The 24,708-nt window shown below is 40.5% G+C and overlaps 2 long non-coding RNA genes across 3 annotated transcripts in view; one reads left to right on the forward strand and one right to left on the reverse strand.

Annotated features, from left to right (window-relative positions):
- The window catches only part of LOC138738867 (uncharacterized), a 208,093-nt gene that overhangs the window by 68,492 nt on the left and 114,893 nt on the right, over window positions 1-24,708 (forward strand). The window lies entirely within an intron of this gene.
- Window positions 7,292-24,624, reverse strand: LOC138739846 (uncharacterized). 2 transcript variants are annotated; one of them, XR_011342476.1, is made up of 4 exons: window positions 24,314-24,624; window positions 16,347-16,406; window positions 13,536-13,722; window positions 10,169-10,763 (listed from the first exon to the last, which is right to left on the reverse strand). It is a non-coding gene; the product is annotated as an uncharacterized lncRNA (long non-coding RNA). The 2 variants fall into 2 exon arrangements; XR_011342477.1 differs by lacking the exons at window positions 10,169-10,763; window positions 13,536-13,722; window positions 16,347-16,406 and adding an exon at window positions 7,292-7,654.

Consider the following 24,708-nt stretch of genomic DNA (forward strand, 5'->3'; position numbering starts at 1 on the left):
CCCATCCGTCAATACCTTTGAGGGTGGTCGTGAACCAACTTCTTAAGTCACCATTGCTTTCTGATAAAAATACTCCCTAAGTGTTGTTTCAGTATTAGGGTAGTTAGACCCAATGACAATGAAGGAATAGTAATATATTTTAAGCAAGAACGGTGTGTCACTTGGAGGGAATATGCAGGTGGTGGCACTCCCTGGACCTGTTACTCTTGTCACTTTTGACAATAGAGTTTGTTGGTTTGGCAGACTGTAGAGCGTGTCGAAAGAATCAAAGGCTTGTTGATCCAAACCAAGGCTTTTATTAACTAGAAGACTGGAGTGTATCACATGTAGGTCGACCAGTCCAGAATGACCTGGTCTGGCTGGAGCAACCCTTTAAGACCTGCCAGTAGGCGTGGCTATGCTCTCAGCCAATCACAGTCATCCTACACTACAATCTGTACATATACACATTGGTGATAGAATCTGTACGAGCTAGAACCTGGTCCAGCTGTTCCAGAGGAGCCTGTCCCATTAGGTCCAAAGGAGTGTGGCCTGGCGGCTCCAAAGGAGCCTGGCTGAGGAGGTCCAGAAGAGCAACTGCAGTCGATTTTTGCAGCAATATTGCATCCATGGTGGAGGGAATAAATGGTCAGAGAGAAAGATAGGTTTTCAATCAAGTGAGAGGTTGTAAATATCTCCAACTCTAGTGAGGGAGGTTCACTATGTATGAAGGTTCATGGGAGTGATGGTATTGTCTGCCTTTTGGTAACTGGTAATTTTCCAGCCTTGAGATTAAACTGATGCAAATGAAGATAGTCTCACTGAAGCATCAGCACCTCTTCCTGAAGTTCAGAGTTATCCATAAACATACTGGATATTCAGTAAATTACCTCCTGCATGGAGCCCCTTTCCTATTCCCTTCTCTCTCTTCCAGCAGTTCGGCCTCTGCTGCATGCTGATTTCAAAGCAGGCCTTATTCCAGCTTGTAATGAGATGATGAGATGCGAGTTTATTGTCATGTACAAAAATACAATAACAATGTACTCCAAATGTCTTAATTGCTGCAGCCACACAGCTACATAAAATAGATCATTACAATAGTGTAAATTAAATTACTATAATATACCAAGGTAGAAAAAGAGATAGTAAATATAAAAGGATTGATAAATAAATATTAGTGGCTGCAGTCGGTGCAGGAAAATGTAATGGCTCAATAATGCAGACAGATCTTTTGTTTGTCCCAGGGTTGTTTATGATGAGGGTTAAGGTAGTATGAGGAGGTTCAAGAGATACTGGCTGTTGCAATAAAACATTGGTCTTGAACCTGGAGGTGCTGTAGGTAGCAGTGATAAGAAATTGTGACCAGGGAGATGTTGGCTGTCTTCTCGTATAATTATCTTGAATAGATGGGAGGTCAGTGCCCTTGATAGATTTGGCTAGGTCTGCGACTTCCTGCAGCCTTCTCCATTTCTGGCAACTCGAATCACCAAACCAGGCAGTGATACCACGTGTCCATGATGTAACCAGTCAGTGTATTTTCCTCAGCACGCCTGAAGAAGCTCACTAAAGTCTTTAATGACATGCCAAATCTGTAACTTCTGAGAAAGTAGAGATGTTGGTGAACCTTCTTCGGGATAACAGGTTTGCTAAGTTTTATTTCATTGTTGATTTTCTATGGTGTAGTACCATTTCATTACCTAACTTGATTCGTAATGTCTCTTGATTTTTCTTACATATTTAGTTACCACCATGTAATTAAAAATTCCATTAATTTTCTTTTTTATACATTTTCTCAAAAGGAATGCAGACATCCTAGCATTTAGCTATTTCACATGAATAGGTAAATTAATTTTGCCTAGTATTTGTGGGAACAACCTTAACTGTTGTATCAGGCCTAAGATCAATCACATCCAAGTTGCCATTCATTGGATCACTTTCCTTTATTCAGATTTTTTCTCATATTTCAGAAGTTAAAGAAACATATAAATTAAAGAAATTAAAAACTAGCTGAATGACAGAAAATCTAATGAACATTGCATTTATTCATGTATCATGGGTAAGGAGGCATTGTGGTTAAATACTTGGACACATAGCTCAGTTTCCTGCATTAATTCACAAGCATGAGGATTTTATCTGCTCAATTTAAATTTGGTAAGTTAACTAAAGATCTGGAATAAAATCCATTGCAGTAACAGCTTCCAAAATAACATTAGAACATTATGCTTTCTTCAGGGCAGGAAATCGACCATCCTTACCGGTCTGGCCTACGTGTGACTTGAGACCCATCAATGTATTTAACTCTAATTGCCTTCTGAAATAACTTGGCAAGTCAACCACTTCAGGGCATTAAAGGACAATCAATGACTCTCATATTCCATGAATAAATAAAAGGTTATGCAACACAACAGCACAGTATCTTAGTTAGGCAGCGTTTGGGTATCTCTCAGCCATTTCCAAATTAAGATGTTTTTTTTTATTTTTAATGACTCATTATGACTGATCAGTTGGTGTAACGTGAAAATAAGTTTATTCACAAAGCGTTTACATTTCACATTTTTCACCTGTTGTTCTATGTAAAGATCTTCTTTCAAATAGAGGGAGTTAGGCAGAAGGTTACAAGCAGAAGTCAAAGTTTGTCATTTCTGGATGGCATCCAGTGCCGCTTGCCAGTGAGGGTAAGAATAGAAGGAGAGGTCGCTGAGGTGCTGCTTCAGGAAGTGGGATTTTGGTTCTTGGACCAAATAGCGGTGACATGTCTAGGCCATCTGAAGAGGATGGGTTGTACCTGAACTGGAGGAGATCCAATATCTTCAGAGATTTGCTGGTGCAAAGAAGTATTTTACTTATTCTGGCAGACAGATGGAACCCCAAGCAGTTCTGTGATAGATGAGAAGGATGAGACAAATGTGGATGTTAAAGGAAGCAAGTTTGTGGGCAGGGAGTCAGGGATTACTTGACTGTTAAGGAAGGTGATCCCAGTGCATGAATAGGTACATGGAATTTGGATATTATAGGCATTACAGAAACATAGTTGAGGGAGGGGCAGGACTGGCAGCTCAATATTCTGGGGTACAAATGCGACAAGTGTGATCACTATAGGGGGAGGATGTGAGGCAGGAGAGTTGTTTTGGGAATTAGTGAGAATATCAAGGCAATAAAGAGAGAGGAAATTCCTGGAGGATAACCCAAAGAGAATAAATAGATGGAACTTAAGAATAAAAAGGGGTTGCTAGATCACTTTTATTGGATTGTACTCTAGGCTCCTGAATAGTCGGTGGGAATTGGAGGAACAAATAAAGAAGGAGATCATAGATAGCTATAAGAATAATAGGGTTGTAATAGTTGGCGTTTTTGACATTGAATCGGACTGCCATAGGGGCATGACTTAGATGGGTGGAATTTGTTTAGCATGTCCAGGAAAGTTTTCTCAAACAGCATGTGAATAACCTGACTAGAAAAGAGAGAACACTGGACCTCCTGTTGGGAAACAAGGCCGAACAAGTGACTGTAATGTCAGTGAAGTACTTTGGGTCCAGGGACCATAATTTGATTAGTTTTGAAATTGTTATGGAAAATGATAGAATTGGTCCGCATATTAAAGTCCTGTGGTGAAAGGAGAAATGTTTAAATGGAAAATTCTTGGGAACTTCTTCCCATAGAGACTGGTGAGTATGAGGGCTCTGTTTTGATATGTAAGAAATAATTGGATAGGTTTCTGGAATGGGAGGGGTATAGAGGACTATGATCTGGATTATGGACAATGGAACTAGGCAGAATAATAATTTGGCACAGACTTGTACTGTGGTTCTATGGTTCTAGATTTGGGCACAAGACAGGAGTTTACAGAGGTTGATTGAGAGAGGATATTTGCTGGTGAAGGGACATCTGACAAATGGGAGGCTTTTAAAAATGTGATAGGGAGTGTTCAGGGCCAAAATGTTCTTATAAGAGCAAAGGGCAAGGTGGCAGGATTAAGGAACCTCAGTTGATGAGGCTCTGGTCTGGAAAAATGAGGCATTGTCAAATATAGACAGTGGGATCATGTGAGTTCTTTGAGGACTAAAGGGGATGTTGGAATGCACTTAAGAGAGAAATCAGAAGGTCAAAAAGAAGATAATAAGATGGCTTTCACAGAAGTGGTGAAGGAAAATCAATGGAGATTCTATAATATATTGAGAGTATAAGGGGTAACTGAGAAGAGAATAGGTCCCCTTAAAGATTAATGTGGTCTGCCTTGTGTGGACTCACCAGAAATGGACATGGTCATGAATTAATCTTTCTCACCTGTATATATGGTGTAGAAGGTCATGGAAGCAAGTGAATTCAGGGAAGAGAATAGTGGTATTGATGTACCATCAATTACCACAAAAGATTGAGGTTGTGAAACTGATAGGCTTTTATTGACCACAGACTGGAGCAGCAACCAACCTCATCGACTGATCATGGTGGGATGAATAGGGAGCATGCGAGGGGTTATGGGTTTAATCGGTCTCGGGAGGCTTGTCCGCTGGGAGTAGCCCATCACGTATAACAGAAGTTTACCACAGGTATTTAAACATATCCACATTACAAAAGAGGATGTTCTAATTGGCCTAAATCCCTGGGCCTGACCATATGTATGCTAGGACTCAGGGTTATTTGTATCAAGGTGAGCCATGGATGAGTTACCAGAAGATTAGTGGGTGGCTAATTTGACTTTAATTAAAAAGGGCTACAAGGATAAGCCAGGGAACTACCAACTAATATATCTGAACATCAGTAGTGGAAAGATTACTGGGGCGGGGGGGGGGGATTCTGAGAGATAGGGCCTCCTTGCCTTTGGAAAGGTGAAGGCTGATTTCAGATAGTTGGCATGATCTTATGCGTGAGAAATCCTCTCCCAAAATGATTGACGAGGACATGGTAGTAGATGTTATCTATGTTGACTTTAGCAAGGCTAGATGGTCCATAAAGTTAAATGACATGGGATCTGTGTTGAGCTTGCCAATTAGATACAAAAAAGAGGGTTATTTTTCCGATTGGAGTCCTCTGACCAGTGGTGTGGTGCAGTGATTAGTGTTGGCTATACTGTTCATCATTCAGCTCAACAATTTGAATGAAAATGTAGTCAGCATGGTTAGTAAGTTTGTGGATGGCATCACAATTGGTGGTCTAGTGGACAGTGAAGAAGGTTATTTGGATTACAACAAGATAATAGATCAAAAAGGGAAGTAAGCAAAGATATGGCAAGTGTGAGATTTTGCTTTTTATTGAGTTAAGGGCAAGACTTACACAGTGAATGGCAGGACTCTTGAGAATGCTGTAGAACAGAGAGACCTCAGGGTACAGGTACATAGGTGGCAATACAAGTAGACAGAGTGGTGAAGAAGGCATGTCGGATGTGTGACTTCATCAGTCGGCACTGAGTCCAGGTATGCCATGTTACACAGGCACAATACATTAGCGAGGCTAAAATTAGTTGTTCAGTTCTAACCACCTTGCTATAGAAAATATAGGTGCAATAAAAGATTCACAAGGATGATACTGGGGGTGGAGGACATGAAATAGTAGAGAGGCTGTTTAAGTTAGGACAGGGGTGTCAAACTCAAATTCACGGAGGGCCAAAATTAAAAACTTGGACTAAGTCGAGGGTCGAACTAAATATTTATTGAAAATTTTCGACAACATCTGCATGTTTTCTCTTCTTTCAACATATGTAATGTTAAACTTTAGGATATAACTTTAGGAGGATAATGTTACAGGTCAGGAGTAGGTAGCTCAAGTTCACCCTTTGCTTGACCTGAGGGAAACATATTTGGTCCCTGTGGAGATGTAGTCAGCATTCACAGGCTGTGTCCATTTTGGCCTGCATCAGGACTCAGCATTTCCTGCTCACTCCTCAGGCTCTAGGCCTCTATTCACCCTCAACTCACCATCCCTCTACCTGACCAGTCCTTTACCCAACCTCTACTCACTCCTCACTCCACTTGCTCTGCCTCTACCCATCCCATCCTATACACGCCCCTCTACTGCCTCTCCCCTCAACCTGTTCCTCCCTCTACCCGTCTCTCACCCTCTAATCACCCCTCCCCTACTCACCCTGCCCCTCCCCTTTTACCTCTTTCCTATCCACCCCTCCTTCTACTCATCCCTCCCTCTAACTGCCCCTCGCACCACCATAACTTCCCCTGCCCATTACTCCTCACCTACACCCTCTGCCCACCCCTGCTTACCCACCCACTCAGGCCCAGCACGCTGCCGATCAGCCTTTGCGGACAGCCACCATCTCTCTCTTCACGTGCAGGGCCGAACCAGCCGTCCCTGGGGTCACCGGAGCATTGGAGGCTGAGAGGTATTTAATATCATGAGGAACAGAAATAAGATGAATGGTCAAAGTCTTCACCTCAGGGTAAAGGAATCTAAAACTAGAGGGCATATGTCTAAAGTGAGAGGAAAAAGATATAAAGAGACTTGAGGGGCAATTTCTTTCACACACAAGCTTCCAGAAGATGCTGTAATGGTGGGTACAATTGTGAATATTTAAGACCTTAGATAGACACGTGGACAGCAGTTTTTGAGGGATACATAGACAAATGAGGATAGCTCTGATGCACAACCTGGTCAGCAAGGACTCATTGAGCCAAAGGTCCTGTTTCTGTACTATATAGCTTTATGATTCGATAAACTGACAAACTCCAGTTGCAGTCCTCTCAAAAATATCTCTTCAAGCTCTTGAACAACAGAACAAACACTTCTTTTCAATGTTTCCATTTTTTGATGATGTGAACACTAATTATACAAAGTACTTCCCAGCCTACATGATTTTACACAGCACACTAATTTTAGCAAAAAACAATTCGGCATCCGTAAATGGTTATATGGTTATATTGCTGCTAGTGAAACGATTTCATACTCTGCAATTTAATGCTTCCTTGAAGTTACCTCTGATGGATATGTGTCCCCAGCAAGGAATTATAGAGTGTGTGATAAATCAGCAAATCATGATCTGGTGATTGCAGAAAGTTTGTCCTGGACAGATCCCATCAATCTGCTCAGCATTTAATCCATCTCCAGCGTTCTCTCTGAACCTCATTGTTTTCAGTTTTTTTTTAACATGCTTATCTACTGAAAACAGAATCATTCAACTTTTAATGCCTTCAGAAGTTCAAATTCAAAATTATTCAAAGGGAGGTTTGGATCGAGTCATGGGTCTTGATTAAAGAGGCCAATAGGATTTTCTGCTCAGCTGAAGTAACTATTAATGAGATTTGTTGGACACTGTGTGTCTGCAGGATATTAACACTCTGAGAATAAAAAATTTCTGCACAATTAATTAAATCAGAATAGTTTATTTTAGATCTTCCATAAACTAGATGCTAAAGAAAATTTATGTCATTTAAACATTTTATCTCCCATGAGCTTTATTTTAATGAACCCTAATGTTTTCTGTTGCAAATTTCCCATACATTTATCCAATAGAGAGTGGTTATGTTTCAAACAGGCTTCAATTGTGCTGGTGCCCAAAAGGAGTGTGGTGACTATAGACTGGTGGCACTCAAATCCTCAGTGATGAAGTGTTTTGAAATATTGAAGCACGGTAGCTCCTGTCTGAGCATGGATCCGTTCCAATTTGCCTTCTGCAGCAACAGGTAGGGCAGGTCCCATCTCAGTGGCTCTTCACAAAACCCTGGTGCACCTGGATAGGAAAGATGCATACATTAATATCTGGCTTAAGAAGATGAAACCCTTCTATCTCATTGAAATTAACATCAAGTTCAAGTTTATTGTCAGAGTAAAACATAACATCTCTGAGACTCTTTTTCCTGCAGGCCAGGCAGAATTTTTACTTATTGGTAACTGTAAACTGTACTCAAGAAAAAGATAAATATACAAAAGAGAGAAATATAAATAAAGAAATGTAAACAAACTGTGCAAATTCAGAACAACTAAGTAGTAATAAATAATGTGCAAAGTATGAGTCCTAAACGAGTCTCTGATTGAATCGGAGTCTGATATTGGAGGGGTAGCAACTGTTCCTGAACCTATCGGTACATGTCCTTGGCACCTATACCTCTTCCCTGATGGCCGCAATGAGAACAGAGCATGTCTTGGGTGATGTGGATCCTCGATGATTGCTTCTGCTCTCTGACGCTAGCAATCCATGTAAACTTTCTCAGTGGTATGGAAAGATTTTCCTATGAGTACTGGGATTTCCACTCAAAGGTATTAGTGCCCCCAGACCAAACCGTGATGCAGCAGGTCACCACACCTTCCACTACACATCTGTAGATGTTTGCCAAGGTATCCAATGTCATACTGAGAGTGAAAGGTTGTGGTTAGTACACCTTTCAACCAAGTTTTCAGTCTCTCTCTTGTATGCTGATTTCCCCTTTTTATACAGCCTACTACTGTGGTTTCATCGCAACATTTGTAAATGGTGTTGTTGCAATGTTGCAACATGTTGCAAACTTATTAATACATTTTTAATCAGTGGAATTCTCCTGAAATTGGTGTGAGAAAACAATTACAGTTCATTTAGTTTGGATAAAATTTAGCACAATTAATGTCACATTCATACATATTAAGATTAATAAGTTTAACTTTTGCCCAGACCATTCTCCAAAGCTCCTTTGGCAAAGTATTCCTAGTTTTGGCCCCATCTCTAAATTGTCAGTTCAGCACAAGGACATGAAAAGAAAATACATAATTGCGTGGTAATTTTATGGTATCTTAATTATATGTTAAATATTATGCTTAATCTCTTTGGTATATGAGCACTTTGAGGAGTTGACTCTCAAATGTATGATCAAAATTTGACTGTGTGCTTTTTAAAAACATTCTTCAACTTAACTCCAAACTTCAAGTTTATTATCATCTGACTGTTCCTTTACAACACTATAACATAGCATTTCTCTGGATCATGAATCACGGGTCCTCTACCGGCATCATCTACGGCTCCTAGAATGCTTCCACCAGCGTTGTCTCTGCTCCATCCTCAACATTCATTGGAGCGCTTTCATCCCTAACGTCGAAGTACTCGAGATGGCAGAGGTCGACAGCATCGAGTCCACGCTGCTGAAGATCCAGCTGCGCTGGGTGGGTCACGTCTCCAGAATGGAGGACCATCGCCTTCCCAAGATCGTGTTATATGGCGAGCTCTCCACTGGCCACTGTGACAGAGGTGCACCAAAGAAGAGGTACAAGGACTGCCTAAAGAAATCTCTTGGTGCCTGCCCCATTGACCACCGCCAGTGGGCTGATCTCGCCTCAAACCGTGCATCTTGGCGCCTCACAGTTTGGCGGGCAGCAACCTCCTTTGAAGAAGACCGCAGAGCCCACCTCACTGACAAAAGGCAAAGGAGGAAAAACCCAACACCCAACCCCAACCAACCAATTTTCCCCTGCAACCGCGTCTGCCTGTCCCGCATCGGACTTGTCAGCCACAAACGAGCCTGCAGCTGATGTGGACATTTACCCCCTCCATAAATCTTCGTCCGCGAAGCCAAGCCAAAGAAAGAAGATTGCACAAACACACACACACACACACACACACACACACACACACACACACACACACACACACACACACACACACACAAAATACATAATAATCACAAATATACGAAGAGATATAATTTAAAGTTAATATATTAATTAAAATTTTGGGATGATTTACTCAGTTACAGGATACTATTTATCAATCTCACAGCCTCCAGGAAGAAGTTATTTCCCAGCCTGGCAGTTATGATTTTGATGCTCCTGTACCTCCTCCTTAATGGTAATGGGTCAAAGGTACTGTGCGCTGGATGGAAATGGTCTTCTATAATTCTTTGACCCCCCCCCATTTAAGCATCGTCTATGTCCACAATAAAGGAAAGGAAGTACAATTTATGATCAAACAGCAGTATACTGTGTTTTTTTATCATTCTTAAACTTTCCTGGCCTTGCTCCAAGTTAGCTGATAAGGAACTTTCAATCAAATGATGTGAGACGACCTGTTTTCAAAAAATCAATTGACATGAAGTGTCATTGACAAGATGGAGTTGTGTTTAAATTGATCATATATATTTAAGACTTCTAAACATAACTCCTTAAACTTTGTAGTTAATTGTTATTGTTTACTAATGGTCAGATTCTCATCTGTTTTTGTGCTGCACAAGAAACCAATAAGAAGTCATTTTTTTTCATTCTTTTTCATTTATTCCATTCATATTAAATACTGAAAACTTATTGGGGATTTTAAGTAGGTTATCCAGCACCTTCTTCAACTGCTTTTGTAGCAGAAATATTAATTTCCAACCATTTCAAAATTTAAAAAGGTTCACCTGAACTCATTACTACATGCCAGTTCTCCTGATCTATCTGACTTCCTATCTTGGAATCTCTAAAACTGTCAATATACTCTTCATTGTTAATGATCTGGTTATCCTTTCTTAAAAAAAATCTTTGAAGCTTTTTCCCTGGGCTGTTTGGGACATTTTGTAAGCCCAGTCTACAAGTTTATTATTGCTTTGCATTTTCTCAGGATCTTTCTTGCTGTTAATCGTCATCATTTGCAATTGTAGTACTTCCACTACAAAGGCCCAAGTATTTCATGCAGGGTTGAACAGTAGTCCCAACAATGATATCTGTGAAATACCAATTCCTATTGTTCCCATTCCAATTATTTACTCTCTTCTCAGTTTTGTGGTCAGTTTGTTATCCTTTCTACTCCTCACCCACGATGCCACATGCTCTGAGTCATGAGTCTGATTTCACATCTGATCATTTTTTTTCCCCCAATTAGTTCCATTGAGATACATGATCTGTTGAAATGAAAAGAAAATATTCTTCAATTATGTAATACCTTTCAAGACTGTTACAATATTGATAGGCAAAAACAAAGATTAGAGTTATGGACCAGCCTGCCATATTAATAATGTGTATAAATACTTCAGTTACGTAATACTCAAGAGCGTTAGGTGCTGGAACAGAAGCAACAATGGGAAACAATCAGCTTTAATTTTCACAGCAAGGCAATAATGGGATTAAAAATAGGACAATGATATTGGCAATGTTATGAGTACTAGATATTAGACAAAAAGTCCCAGTAGAATATGTTTGCTTTTCGAAAGCACTTGGGTATCTTCTGCTTGCACTTGAGTTGGCAACAGACGTTTTAGTTTAACAGCTCCACTGAAAGGTGATACTGCTATCAATTTTCCCCCCTCCAACCCCCCCAACCCCTGTACTACACTGAAGTATCAACCAAGAATTAATGATTCAGATCCTTAAAGAGCTACAGTTTGGAGGGGCCAAGACCTGCAATAAAAAATTGTTTCGAGTAGACAATGATGTTCTGCTGGAAACTGGGACTGTCGAACAATGCTCCCTCTGAATAGCAGGAAGGAATCTGGTCATCAGGTGCCAGGTGCTCTTGGGACTTCTGTACATAGAGCAGGTGCAACCCCTCTCTTGTACACCCAAGCTGTCTTCTGGAAATCCAAAAAGGAACAGGTCCGATGCATGGCTAGATACAAATCACTTGAGAACAGGAGAAAGGCGATACCCATGTACCCTCATTCTGGTGGCCACCTTCATGTGTGGCTGTATCAATCTGTGCATGGAATCAAGGTATGAAAGCACTTGATACTGCTATGTACCGAGGTTCTCTCTGTCTCAGGTGCTGCAAAGGATGGATCTGGTATCATTGCCATGTAATGTCTCAACCAGTTTCAGCGAAACACCTTTGACCACAAGTCCATCAGTCAATGTCAGGCCGGAACATTCTGCAGACACTGAGGGACGAGGAATCCCTGTTCCCTAAGCAGACGGTCCATATCACCTGGCAGAATGTCAAATCACCAGAACTCACCAACAAGCACTGGGACCTGGCCTGGCTGGCAGAGAAAGGATCCCTCCCAGTTAGCTCCATGCAGTGCTAATGCCATATCATCCCCAAAGCACGTTGCCCTCGAGATGACTGTGATGAGGAGGATACAGCCACCCACCTCTTTGCAGACTTTGAATTTCTGGAGAAGGATGCAAAGGTCCTTGTCATGATTCATCGCCAACAGCACTGTAATAGAGAACTCTCTAATTTACAGGCTCTTCCCAGAGATGCATGCAGAGATAGACATCCAGTGCTGTTTATCATTAGTCTGCTCAAAACCTATTGGTCATCTAGCACAGTGACATGTTATGGAAGGAATGCTGCAAAGTGGCACATTCCAGGCTGCAGGAGTACTGAGAGATAGATTGAGGCTTGGTGTAGATAATGCAGTTGGTCTGTGAGGAAGGACCACAGTTGAGGATCCTTCTGCTACTAGACATTGACGGCTAAGATTGGTGAGAAAGCCACTGAAACAACAGAAGGGGGAGTAACCCTTGGGGGAGCACATTAGTGGTTAATGCTACCATGTACAATGTCAGAATACACTGTAAATACAAATATGACACTACAGATATGAAAATAATTTATAAAAGCTTTATATATAATTTTCATTATATAATTTTTATTGTGATGGAGATCTATTTATAAATTAAAAAATCTAGAATCTACAACCTTTTAGTTCAACAGTGTTGCTTTTAAGCCAAGGTAATATATTTTGAATTTCAAATTATTAGCTGATTAAATATCTTTAAAGGAGAGTCCCAATATTCTCCATCAGCTGCATTATTGCCAGGTAACAATAACTTTTTTTGAGGTAAGTGTTGCATAATGATGGTGCAAATGTACAGTATTTCATTGGTACAAAGGGTTAGAATTACTCAGAAAATCATTAGTTTGTGACTATTCCCAGACTGGCATGTATCCATTAAAATTTGAATCTGGTCAAGAAAGATCTCCAGGATAATGAAGGGCGTGAAACTGTATTCACTGATGTTCTTGCTTCGAAGGTTTTTTTTTAGTGTATTTAAATTTCATTTGTGGTTTAGCTGACATGATCTGATATGGATGGGAATCAGGTTCACACATAGAAGATGAGGGACTTAAATTACAGGCTTGGAAAAAGATGACAGGTGTGAGATGTGGTAACCTGATCAAGAAACTCCCTGTGAAAGCCTTTGTTCAGTACAATCATGGTTTTACTAACTTCACAAGAATATGTTGTAATCAGATAATTTCATTTGAACCTTGAACAATGTGAATTATTTTAACGCAGACACACAGGAGACTGAAGATGCTGGATCCTGAAGCACAATTTGCAGGACAAACTCAGTGGGTCAATGAATGGTTGATAATAGTATTTGACCTGAAATTTAGACCATACTTTTATTCCTACTGATGCTGCTCAACCTATCGGGTTCCTCCAGCAGATTGTGAATTGTTTTAATGATTTAAATAATAAATAATTTTAAAGATAGCAATCAAATCCATCTTAAGAATGATCTAGTTCCTCAATTTGGATTTTAGATCTAAATCACCATTGAGGATTCTGATCTTGTCAGCATATTGAAACAGTCCCATCACATCCATGCAATAATCTCTTGATATTTTCACTGCTCCCTTGGACAAGTAACCATGCCACACTCTTCCAATGCCTCCTCTTGGCAACAAGTCTAATGGGATTGCTCAAATGTGGTTCCAAACATACCTCTTTGATTGCAGGCAGAGGTACAGTATGTCTTCTTTCCACAGACTTGCACAAGATGCTGATATTGCCGCCAAGAAACCACACCAACGCCTTCATTTTCTCAGAACCCAATGGAAATTCAACATGTCCTCAGTGTCACATACCAATTTTTATAGATGCACAGGAGAATGCAACCTGTTTGGATGCACTGGTTTCCCAAGAATATGACAAAATTAGAGATTTGTGAGCATAGCACAGGCCATCATGCAAATTATCCTCCGAGCCATCACATTTGTCCTCACTTCCTGCTGCCTCAGGAAAGCAGCCAACATATTAAAAGGACCAGAGCAAAAACATGAGCTGCTGGAGGAGCTAGGCTGGTCAGCAAGGATCCATGGGCAGAAATCGAGAGAGAATAGTTCAGGTTGGCATCCTTTTATCAAGGCCGAGGTAAAAAAAGGAAATTATATTACACATATGAAGTGGGAGAGGAGCTAAGGAGGTGAGAGGGTATTCAGAGTTGATCCATTGGAGAATACATTAGATTGACCTGCTGAGTTCCTCTGGCAGCTTGCTGTTTGCTCAAGATACAAGCATATGCAGTTTTTATGTTTCTCTATTCCACTTCACTATAAATTATCAAAGTACGCTGACTTTAAAGAAAATTTCTTCCCCTTTTTATAATATTTTATTTTTATTTTCAAACTTATTTTAAACAATTATACAAAATACCAAAGAAACCTCACTTCCCTACCCTTCCTAAATAAACCCAATTAAAGAAAAAAATCTCAGTGCATACAGTGAAACACATGGAGACATTGTACTGTACGAACACAGTATTATATTCTTTAAAGAGAACCTTATAAGAAATGATCACATCCTTTTGGTGGTGTCAATGAAGTGCCTATATATTCTAGGAAAGGCTGCCAATTTTTCAGAAAGGTGTTGTATCCTTTTCTAAGACTATATGTGATCTTTTCATTTCCAAAGACCATCTATCAAAGAGGAGAGGGGAATCAGATTTCCATGTCATTGTTAAGCATTTCCTGGCCATACATAAAGCAATATCCATAAATTTAATGTGGAAATTAGTTAAAGATCAACTGACAATTGTGAAATTCCCCAGTAAGCAAAGCTCAGGATGTAATGGGAAGATGGCTCCTCAATCTTCGTCAAGATGTCACAGAGGTCGTACCAAAAGGACTTCACCTTTATACAAAGCCAGGTAGAGTGCAAGAAGGAACTGACCTCTATATCACATCTGAAGCACATTTCTGACAATTCAGGTATAGATCTATGTAGTTTCTAAGTAATTAAGTTAGTACAAATTTTTAAGGTCGTTATCTACATTTGTTCCCAGATATTTTATACCATTTGGTAGCCACTTAAATGGGTTTGTTTGTTGACACTCAATGTAATCATAACTCATTAGTGGAATATTTTGACTTTTTTTCCCAGTTCACTTTGTATCCTGAAATAATACCATAAGGGTTTAAAAGAGTCTGTAATTTAGTGAGAGAGTTAGCAGGGTCTGTGAAGTACAAATTACATCATCTGCCAGGAGGTTAATATTATGATTTGTCTGATCTACTTTGAAACCCATTATATCAGGATCCTCTCTAATTGCTTTCACTAGAGGCTCAATAGCCAAGACAAAGAGACTTGAGACAAAGGGCAGCCCTGTTGACTCAATCTACTAGAGTAAAATACAGTCAAGATCTGTCTGTTAGTGGTAATTTTGGCTTGGGTTTAGGACAGAGGGTTTTTACCCAATTAATAAACATCTATCCAAACCCAAACTTGGCCAAGACTTTAAATAAATACACCCACTCCAGCCTATCAAAGGCCTTTTCAGCAATTTTTCAGCTACCTTTTCAGCTCAGTCTTAGATTTTGCTAGGTGGATAATATTAAAGAGCCTATATAAATTGTTAACTGACAGACATTTTGAAATAAAGCCACTCTAGACTCAATTTATTAATTTTGGCAAATATTGGCCAAACCTGTTAGCCAGGGCCTTAAGATATCAATTTATAATCCAAATTTAATAGTGAAATGGGCCAAAATGAAGAGAACTTTAATGGGTCTCTATATTCTTTTGAGAATCACAGTGATAATGGCAGTAGAGAAATGATTCAGGGAGGATTTGATTTTTAGATGCTAAGTTAATCACATCAATGATGAGAGGGATGAGTAAATGCTTAAATTCTCAGTAAAATTCAGGGTAAACCATCTTCCCCTGGTGATTTATTAGATTGTAGTGAGCCTTGGGCCTTTTCAATTTCTTTTTGAGTGAAGGGATTCTTGGGCAAGTTTGGGCAATTCAACAGTGGACAGAAATGCATCAATCGTAGTCAGGTCTTCTGGCAATTTTATATAAATTTGTATAAAACTGTTTCAATGTGACATTAATTTCTATTGGATTATATGAAGCTGAACTTGTTTAAGTTTGAATTGCTTTGATTGTCCTTAAACTTTCTTCTGTTCTCAGGTGCCAGGACAAGACTTTGTGTGCCTTCTCTCCCAATTCATAATTTAGTTCTTAAAAAGGCTTTTTCAATTCTATAAGTGTGAGATTTATTGTATTGTTTTATGTTTAAAAGTGATTGATATAATTCCTTGGAACCAGACTGTTGGAACTCCTTTTCCAATTTCAAAACGTTGGCTTCCTGTTCTTCTATTTCTGCCATGTATTTCTTCTTAATACCTTTTGTATATAAGATTATTAGTTCCCTTAAATAAGCTTTTATCGTGTCTCATAGTATAAGACAATTGGAAGAGGAGGCACAATTTGTCTCACAGAATAGCTTCATCTGGTCCCTAATAAACTTACAAAAATCTGGTTTTGAAGAAGGGTGAGCTCTCTCACACTACTCATCTTCTGGACTTTCAACTGCCCTCCAAGGAGTATATAAGGAAGAGAAAAGAAAATATATAATAAATAATAAATATTAATAGTTGGTTGGTCAATGCAAAAGATGTGTTCGAACAGTGGCCTTGAGGTAGTGTTATGGTTTAAGTGATAGGGAGAGGTTGAAGAGCATGATATCCATTGGAAAGAAACTGTCATTGAATCTAGTGGTGATGGGCAACAGGCCCTTCTTCCTGAGAGTAGCAGCGACATAAGTCCATGCTTGTGATAGAGTTGGCTAGGTTTGATACTTGCTGCAGCCTTCTGTGTTCCTGCGCATTTGAGTTTCCAAAAGGGCCTTGTTGCAACAGGTCAGGCTGGCACAGTTAGCGTAGCGGTTAGCTCAATGCTGTTACAGCGTCAGCAACCGGAGTTCGAATCCAGAGCTGTATGTAAGGAGTTTGTATGTTCTCCCCATGTTTGCGTGGGTTTCCTCTAGGTGCCCCGGTTTCCTCCCACCATTCAAAAATGTACCTGGTTGTAGGTCAATTGGGTGTAATTGGGCAGCATGGGTTCAAGTGCTATAAGGGCCTGTTACCATGTTGTACAATTACATTTAAATTTAAACACCTGTAGAAGTTTAATAGAGTATTCAACGACATGCTAAGCTACCACAAACCTCTGAAAAAGGAGCGGTGTTGCTACATTTTCTGCACTGGTATCTCAAAGTGCTAGCCCCAGGAGAGGTTCTCTGATATGTTGAATTTAAATGTACTAACCCTCTCCATTGCTATCCTGCCGATAAAGACAGTCACAACCACACACAATTTCCCTTTCCAGAAGTCCACAATAAGCTCCAGCAATTGAGACCAGAGCGGTGTTCGAATCCCATGCTGTCTGTAAGGAGTTTGTACATTCCCCCTGTGTCTGCATGGGTTTTTCTCCGGTTTCGTCCAACCGTTCAAAACCTACGGGGGGTGTAGGTTAATGGGGTGTAAATTGGGCGGCACGGACTCGTGGGCTGAAATGGTCTGTTACCATGCTGTATGTCTAAATTTAAAATTAAAAACTAATTAAATTTGGCAGGATGTTGTGGAGGCCAATAAAACAACGTGTATGTTCATAAGCTGTATAAATGGAACCAGAGAATAATGATCTGTTGATCTGGTTGGGCTTCAGGTGGAATACCACTTTCTGTTCTGGGCAGACACAAGGGACTGCAGATGTTGAAATTTTGAGCAAAAACAAATTGCTGGGGGACTCAGTGAGTTTGGCAGCATCTGTGATTCAGGTTGAGACCCTACATCAGGACTGAAAGTGGAGAAGGGAGATAGAATAAAGAGTGAGGGGAAAGGATGAGGCAGGAACCAGCAGGTGATGTGGAATCAGACGAGGTGTGGTTGGAGCGAGGTGTGGGAGGTAGTAACAGAGAGTGGAAGTGATAAGTAGGAAAAACAATGCTCTGCAGATTCTGGCATCTGACAAGTAAGGAAGATAATCAGTGGAACGAGATAAGGGAAAGTCGATGGGCAGAAGGAACAAGGTAGGGAAGTGGAATTGGAAACCCAATGATTAAATGTAGTATGGGTGATAGGCAGAAGGATCCGGGTGAGGGAGGAGAAAGAAACTTAATTAAGAGGGTGTCAGGGGATTGGAAAGGGGAGGGGTAGAGAGAGAACCTGGGTGAATCAGAAGGGAAGAAAACAGAGATGTGGGCTCCCGAAAATTCAAACATTCTGAAATCTCATTGGGTCTTTGAGATTTCAAATTCTACAGCTCAGGGAATATTGAATGTTCCAATAGTATGAAGGCTGAATTTTCTAATTTCAGAGAACTCACACCCTTACATTCTTCCTGTCTCCTGATTACCCAGCTTCCATCTCCACCCATTCCTCCCCCTACTTCCCCCTTGACCCAGTTTCTTTGATTCAATTTACTTTAATTTATTATCATTTGGCCTATTTTATGGAGTGGTGAGTGCATTCAATAATAATCTTCAGAAGGTATTCAACAAATCCTTTAAATAAAAGTATGGTAAAAATTAATAGCTCTGTCAAAAAAAAGCCATAATAAACAACCTCAAAATACTTTTCAGTTAAAATAAATCAGATTGAGATATATACTCGTTTTGGGTGGAACTATGCCTATGGCTGCCTAAATCCTACAAAATTAGAGTGCCATAAGGTTTTCACGTGAACTAGTTAGAAGTAAATGCAATTTGAAGTGGTAAAATCCAGCTATTGCTTGTTAGCATTTGGAAAAGTGCCAGATGTGTGCTATTCTTTGGGTGAGGTGGTACTTGTGGAAGGTGAAGGTTAAAGAGATCAAAATTAAGGAGAAGCCTCATTAAACCAGGTACAAAACAATAATTAACTAAATTAATGAAGTTTAACTGACTTAAATACAATGTATGTTAATTCCATAAATCAGCTGGTTCCAATGCCCCGGAAAGTTATGATTCCACTAATAGACATGGGCTGAACTTTGATTGCAAAGAAATAAAATAGGATCAATGTTTGATATAAATAGCAAACATGGGAAATACTAACCAGGCAAAATCTGAAGAGCAAATAATGTCCTTGGCATTTCATCCTCAAAAATCTTTTGGCTGAGGTGCATGACAGAAACCTCCAAAATTATCTTCCAATATACCAGATTCAAGATTCCTTCATTGACATGTCATAAAACAGATGTAATATTACACAAAATTTAGTCTGCTGTAAGGCAGACGAAGATTCATCTTCAGCAGAGAAACAGAAGCAAAAGGGAGTCCCCAGAGTCACTGAGTGTCTATGGATTCGCCTCCAGTGCTCCCGCAGCCTCTGCAGCCACACAGACTCCATTCCAATCCATCGTCCATCTGAGCTCCAGATTCAAACCTCTGACACGATCAGGAAGCTCTCAGCACCCTCTCTCATCCTGATTCAGATACCTGATACCCCTTCAGTCATTCTTGAGCAGAACATGGTCTACTGTGAGTCCACAGACTGCATGGGTTCCTCACAACAAGTCATCAACAGCTCATTGCTTGTGTGTTCTTCAGCTGTAAAGCCCCTCACTGGTCTGCCACTGTGGTCATCAACCCGTGGGTCATCTCAGAGGCATAATGTCAAGATGGTTCAGGTTAGATGTTGGGAAATAAAGATGCCACATAGATTTCAACATATATTTTGTTATAAATTAGCTACACATCCTAAATTGAATGTCAACAGGTGTCACCATCAGGAATCTGGGATGATTGTATGAAAAACGAGATGCTATAATACTATACAATGCTCTTCTGAATCAGAAAGATGACAGAGCCTTCTTGATCTGAGATTGTTTTGGTACTTGAACAGACTGTGCATATTTCTATTTTGTTAAGTGCTGAACAAGTTCAAAATAGTTCTCATTAAGTCGTTTTTCAACAAGGCACTGTTGATAGCAGCTCCTTTTTATTCCCACATATGGTACAATTAGGTCATTCACAGCAATAGAAATGACTTATCATTGTTAATTATCCTAAGGTCAGGCATCTGCATTTCAACTTATTCCCACGTAATGTGAGAACCCATTCATATATTTTGCATATTTTTCCTGCTTTGTTTTGGGGTAGATATATGTCAGTGGTGTAAATTATGTACCTACAGTGCATTCTGTTCTCTGGCAGTCCTCAAATCTTGCTTTCTTTTCTCTTGACCTCATCACAGTGCATTCCATTGTTTCATTTAAACTCTACTATTTCAGTTAAAAGCACCACATTAGGTCTGTAACCTTCTGTGCCTTGGTGTTGCTGGTAGAAGGGTTCTTGATGGTCACCATGAATATGTTAGGTCAAAAGGCTGTTCCTGTGCTGTATAACCATGACTCTGTTGAATGTCACTAGGTAACCAATTGTCTCATTAAGAGGTGGGAGAAGTGGTAAGGTGCAGCTCTCCTACCCTATCACAGATATAATCAGATTGTTTATTTTATTGTATGTTATTAATTACACATTTGTGTTGCAAAAAAGAATGAAATTTATAACAACTTTCTTTCCTTGTGCAAAGCAAACCAAGAAGATTCTATTGCTAAGTGAAACCATTAGTTCAGATTTTAGTTAGACAAAAGACATTGTCTCTGACTAACATTCTAATAATTACAGTTAAAACAACTTAACTCAGAATAGCAATTGTATCTCATTACATCAGCAGGTTTTTCTTAACACTTTCTATCCCTTATCTCTTTCTCTCTTGATTCCCATTTTATTCTTCCATATTCACTCACCATATCTTGAATTCAATATTCCAGTTTATCCTTACCAGTTCCAACATGGCACTGCTCTTAAATGAGTCTTAAATCTTATAGATTTTGGTGTCAGATTAGTTGCTTGATCTGCTCATACAAATCCCAGAATTCCTATGATGGTCAGAGTGCTCTTTGGACTTTTGGCAGCTGGGAACTTCCTACAGCATATGAAAGAAATTCTGTGGACAATACAAGTTTATGTCTACATTTAATGGTCACTTTCATCGATTCGAGGCCTGCCTTGCTGTGGTCCCAAGATTAAAAGTTGTATTTTTGATAACCAGAAGTTAATTCCATTATACCTTCAGAAATACTTTTTCTTTGGCTTGGCTTCGCGGACGAAGATTTATGGAGGGGGTAAAAAGTCCACGTCAGCTGCAGGCTCGCTTATGGCTGAAAAGTCCGATGCGGGACAGGCAGACACGATTGCAGCGGTTGCAAGGGAAAATTGGTTGGTTGGGGTTGGGTGTTGGGTTTTTCCTCCTTTGCCTTTTGTCAGTGAGGTGGGCTCTGCGGTCTTCTTCAAAGGAGGTTGCTGCCCGCCAAACTGTGAGGCGCCAAGATGCACGGTTTGAGGCGTTATCAGCCCACTGGCGGTGGTCAATGTGGCAGGCACCAAGAGATTTCTTTAGGCAGTCCTTGTACCTTTTCTTTGGTGCACCTCTGTCACGGTGGCCAGTGGAGAGCTCGCCATATAACACGATCTTGGGAAGGCGATGGTCCTCCATTCTGGAGACGTGACCCATCCAGCGCAGCTGGATCTTCAGCAGCGTGGACTCGATGCTGTCGACCTCTGCCATCTCGAGTACTTCGACGTTAGGGGTGTAAGCGCTCCAATGGATGTTGAGGATGGAGCGGAGACAACGCTGGTGGAAGCGTTCTAGGAGCCGTAGGTGATGCCGGTAGAGGACCCATGATTCGGAGCCGAACAGGAGTGTGGGTATGACAACAGCTCTGTATACGCTTATCTTTGTGAGGTTTTTCAGTTGGTTGTTTTTCCAGACTCTTTTGTGTAGTCTTCCAAAGGCGCTATTTGCCTTGGCGAGTCTGTTGTCTATCTCATTGTCGATCCTTGCATCTGATGAAATGGTGCAGCCGAGATAGGTAAACTGGTTGACCGTTTTGAGTTTTGTGTGCCCGATGGAGATGTGGGGGGGCTGGTAGTCATGGTGGGGAGCTGGCTGATGGAGGACCTCAGTTTTCTTCAGGCTGACTTCCAGGCCAAACATTTTGGCAGTTTCCGCAAAGCAGGACGTCAAGCGCTGAAGAGCTGGCTCTGAATGGGCAACTAAAGCGGCATCGTCTGCAAAGAGTAGTTCACGGACAAGTTTCTCTTGTGTCTTGGTGTGAGCTTGCAGGCGCCTCAGATTGAAGAGACTGCCATCCGTGCGGTACCGGATGTAAACAGCGTCTTCATTGTTGGGGTCTTTCATGGCTTGGTTCAGCATCATGCTGAAGAAGATTGAAAAGAGGGTTGGTGCGAGAATACAGCCTTGCTTCACGCCATTGTTAATGGAGAAGGGTTCAGAGAGCTCATTGCTGTATCTGACCCGACCTTGTTGGTTTTCGTGCAGTTGGATAATCATGTTGAGGAACATTATACCTTCAGAAATACAGAGATGGCTGAAATTGGGGAGATCATTTTCATTAATTTACGTTTTATAAAACAAACTAAAATTTATTCTGAATTTTACTGCAATTCTAATTTAAAAGCAATATATCAAAAGTTAAAATGAATAGAATTAGGATAAGATCCAGATCCATAAGCATATTATACTCCCTTTTCTTGCATGTTAAGCACCACTTCCTGTCATTAGGTTAACCTAATAAGGCAGGCAAATCCCTGGTCTATAATTATTTTAAAATTTTATACAGTAGATTGATATTTACTGTGTGGTCATTGTATTCAGAAATATATCAAGAAACAATAAAAGTGGAAAGTTCAGCTTTAAAATCCAAGTCTTAATAGGAAATGAAATCCTCAACTGATGTCTCAGAATGGGAATTATATTTTTCATGACAGAGAAGGCAATCATTCGGCTCATTGAGTGTGCGGCTGTCACATCAATTGATACAGTATATCACTTCACAGAGCAAAGAGCCAGAGAAACCTAAAGGTCATCTGAACTGATCGGAGGCTATCATGTTTGCTGATTTTATTTGAGGAATGACTAGTACCCAGTGATCCACTTACCAAGTTCTGTATTTGTCCACAGAATTTCTATATTATGCTGTAGAAAGTTCCTGGCTGCCAAAAGTCCAAAGACCACTCATAGGGATTGTGGGACTTGTTCGAGCAGGTGAAACAACTAATCTGATACCATAATCTATTAGATTCAAGACTCATTTACTTCCCAAGTAAAGACATCAGCCTGAGGCAGAAATTGGCTATGCCAAAATGCTTTCCCACAGCTAATTTACCTCTATGTAAATGTAGAAAAATATTGGAATCATGTGAAGAGCCGCCGTATGAAGATTTATGTATATTAAAGTCATCAGTGACTTGAAATCCACTGCTGAAACCTCACCTTATCTCTGATATTGTTATTCATGTGTATGAACTGAATGAAGTACAGTTTGACTTGGCATCAGGAGAACATGATTTGGATGCAACTTCAGCATTTGCCCAGCAATCTTTTGGTATGTTATCTAAAAAGAAAAATCTGCAGAGTGCAGGATTACGATGTAAAGGAAGTTGAATTCGCACCAAGTAAGGGCAACACAAAAGCACTGTTATGGAGTTCATTCAGGAGCATGATAGATGTGAGGAAGGAACTGTCTTTCAGCCTGTTAAGTCTGTCTAAAGCCTTCTACCCAATGGGAGGAGGGAGATGTCAGAGGCGTGATGGGTCTTTCACTATGTTGGTTGCCTTTCCCAAGCAATGGGAGATGAAGATGGAGTTCAGATTTATTGTCAGAGTACACGCATGGCATCACATATAACTCTGGCATGGCAGAACTACCATTAATTGGTAGTGCAAAAAAAAATGTTCACAGCTTAAACAGTAAACAAATAAAATAACTGTAAACAGGTAACAAATGTAAACAAACTGTGCAATAGAGAGAAAACAAAGAAAATCAAGTAAGAGTCCTTAAATGAGTTTCTAGCTGCTTTCAGGAGGAATAGCTGGGAGAATGTGGCTCTGGAGCTGGCTGCGGGTGTGTGCGAAGTGACGTTCAGGTGGCAGCTCTGAAGGTGCTGATATGGCACCTGAAAGGTTCACAGCGGGGTGAGGGGCCGCAGAGCAAATACAGGTTCCTGTCGACTGTGGCCGTAGTCCTGCCCACTTTCAAGTGCCTAGGGGGAGTGCTTGGAAGCGGAGGATACACCTACCCGAGGAGGCTTGGGTAAGTACTCCTTGGGTCAGGGTTCTCCGCTTTCAGGTGGCCTCCCAACAGCCGCATTCAGCTATGTTATGCGGCTTAACATTGGGGTATTTTAGCCACCTGAAAGTGGCTTCTGTTTGACTGTCGTTGAGGATTCTGACGGTGGAAGTGTAGCAGCTGGTTCCTGAACCTGGTGGTGTGAGTCTTGTGGCACCTATACCTCTTTCCTGATGGCAGCAGTGAGAACAGAGCATGTGCTGGGTGATGGGGGTCTTTGATGATTGCTGCTGCCTTCCAATGGCAATGTTCATGGATGGGATAGAAATTTGTGTTTTGTTCCAAGCTGCATCCATTACCTTCTTCAGCTTCTCCCATTCTTGAGTGGAGCAGCTTTCATACCACAATGTGATGCATCCAGCATCACGTTTTCAATGGTGCACCTATAGAAGTTGTTGAAGGACAAGAGCGACATGCTGAACATTCTTATTAATTCATAAAAGGGAGAAGAAAAAACATGGAAAGAAGCATTGACCAATGCCAAATTAGCATTAATGAGAAAAGAACTGGTGCCTGATATTCATTCAGAGGCAGCTGGATCTGTAAAATCTTGACAATAACTTTGAGAAATAAACATTTGGCATGATTCTATTGTTCAGCTTACTTCAGTAGTGAGTGATGACACAATTTAAAATGACCTCACAAAGAAAAGCACAAAAGGAGCATTGCTGGACTATTTTTTACTTGAAGCTTG

This window comes from Narcine bancroftii, chromosome 7, assembly GCF_036971445.1.
Source record: "Narcine bancroftii isolate sNarBan1 chromosome 7, sNarBan1.hap1, whole genome shotgun sequence".
Lineage (NCBI taxonomy): Eukaryota > Metazoa > Chordata > Chondrichthyes > Torpediniformes > Narcinidae > Narcine > Narcine bancroftii.